Consider the following 2,806-nt stretch of genomic DNA (forward strand, 5'->3'; position numbering starts at 1 on the left):
CTTCTGTGTGAGATTTTGTCTGTATAGCTTTGCTTCCACCATTTGTCCTAGAGCTCTACCCGTCCGTTTTTTTGTTTCTCTTAATAATTATTTTTAAATTTTAATAACGTTATTATAATTTACCTTACTTTATTTTATTTTACTTTATCTTCTTTCTCTCTTTTTCCTTCCTTCCCTCCTTCCTCCCTCCCTCCCTCCCTCCCTTCTTTCTTTCTTTCTTTCTTTTTCTTCTTCTACTAATTATTTCTACTTTTTCTCCCTTTTATTCTGAGCTGAGTGGATGAAAGGCTCTTGGTGCTGCAGCCAGGAGTCAGTGCTGTGCCTCTGAGGTGGGAGAGCCAACTTCAGGACACTGGTCCACAAGAGACCTCCCAGCTACACATAATATCAAACAGCGAAAATCTCCCAGAGATCTCCATCTCAACACCAGCACCCAGCTTCACTCAACGACCAGCAGGCTACAGTGCTGTACATCCTATGCCAAACAACTAGCAAGACAGGAACACAACCCCACCCATTAGCAGAGAGGCTGCCTAAAATCATAATAAGTCCACAGACCCCCCAAAACACACCACCAGACGTGGACCTGCCCACCAGAAAGACAAGATCCAGCCTCATCCACCAGAACACAGGCACTAGTCCCCTCCACCAGGAAGCCTACACAACCCACTGAACCAACCTTAGCCACTGGGGACAGACACCAAAAACAATGGGAACTACGAACCTGCAGCCTGCAAAAAGGAGACCCCAAACACAGTAAGATAAGCAAAATGAGAAGACAGAAAAACACACAGCAGATGAAGGAGCAAGATAAAAACCCACCAGACCTAACAAATGAAGAGGAAATAGGCAGTCTACCTGAAAAAGAATTCAGAATAATGATAGTAAAGACGATCCAAAATCTTGGAAATAGAATAGACAAAATGCAAGAAACATTTAACAAGGACCTAGAAGAACTAAAGATGAAACAAGCAACGACGAACAACACAATAAATGAAATTAAAAATACTCTAGATTGGATCAATAGCAGAATAACTGAGGCAGAAGAACGGATAAGTGACCTGGAAGATAAAATAGTGGAAATAACTACTGCAGAGCAGAATAAAGAAAAAAGAATGAAAAGAACTGAGGACAATCTCAGAGACCTCTGGGACAACATTAAACGCACCAACATTCGAATTATAGGGGTTCTAGAAGAAGAAGAGAAAAAGAAAGGGACTGAGAGAATATTTGAAGAGACTGTAGTTGAAAACTTCCCTAACATGGGAAAGGAAATAGTTAATCAAGTCCAGGAAGCACAGAGAGTCCCATACAGGATAAATCCAAGGAGAAATATGCCAAGACACATATTAAACTGTCAAAAATTAAATACAAAGAAAACATATTAAAAGCAGCAAGGGAAAAACAACAAATAACACACAAGGGAATCCCCATAAGGTTAACAGCTGATCTTTCAGCAGAAACTCTGCAAGCCAGAAGGGACTGGCAGGACATATTTAAAGTGATGAAGGAGAAAAACCTGCAACCAAGATTACTCTACCCAGGAAGGATCTCATTCAGAACCTTAACAAACTGAAGGAGAAAATACATATGATCATCTCAATAGATGCAGAGAAAGCTTTTGACAAAATTCAACACCCATTTATGATAATAACCCTGCAGAAAGTAGGCATAGAGGGAACTTCCCTCAACATAATAAAGGCCATATATGACAAACCCACAGCCAACATCATCCTCAATGGTGAAAAACTGAAAGCATTTCCACTAAGATCAGGAACAAGACAAGGTTGCACACTCTCACCACTATTATTCAACATAGTTTTGGAAGTTTTAGCCACAGCAATCAGAGAAGAAAAGGAAATAAAAGGAATCCAAATCGGAAAAGAAGAAGTAAAGCTGTCACTGGTTGCAGGTGACATGATCCTATACATAGAGAATCCTAAAGATGCTACCAGAAAACTACTAGAGCTAATCAATGAATTTGGTAAAGTAGCAGGATACACTTTTAATGCACAGAAATCTCTTGCATTCCTATACACTAATGATGAAAAATCTGAAAGTGAAATCAAGAAAACACTCCCATTTACCATTGCAACAAAAAGAATAAAATATCTAGGAATAAACCTACCTAAGGAGACAAAAGACCTGTATGCAGAAAATTATAAGACACTGATGAAAGAAATTAAAGATGATACAAATAGATGGAAAGATATACCATGTTCTTGGATTGGAAGAATCAACATTGTGAAAATGACTCTACTACCCAAAGCAATCTACAGATTCAATACAATCCCTATCAAACTACCACTGGCATTTTTCACAGAACTAGAACAAAAAATTTCACAATTTGTATGGAAAGAGAAAAGACCCCAAATAGCCAAAGCAATCTTGAGAAAGAAAAATGGAGCTGGAGGAATCAGGCTCCCTGACTTCAGACTATACTGCAAAGCTACAGTAATCAAGACAGTATGGTACTGGCACAAAAACAGAAAGATAGATCAATGGAAAAGGATAGAAAGCCCAGAGATAAACCCACGCACATATTGTCACCTTATCTTTGATAAAGGAGGCAGGAATGTACAGTGGAGAAAGGACAGCCTCTTCAATAAGTGGTGCTGGGAAAACTGGACAGCTACATGTAAAAATATGAGATTAGATCACTCCCTAACACCATACACAAAAATAAGCTCAAAATGGATTAAAGACTTAAATGTAAGGCCAGAAACTATCAAACTCTTAGAGGAAAACATAGGCAGGACACTCTATGACATAAATCACAGTAAGATCCTTTTTGACCCACTGGAAA

The sequence above is a fragment of the Lagenorhynchus albirostris genome, chromosome 8, assembly GCF_949774975.1.
Source record: "Lagenorhynchus albirostris chromosome 8, mLagAlb1.1, whole genome shotgun sequence".
Classification (NCBI taxonomy): domain Eukaryota; kingdom Metazoa; phylum Chordata; class Mammalia; order Artiodactyla; family Delphinidae; genus Lagenorhynchus; species Lagenorhynchus albirostris.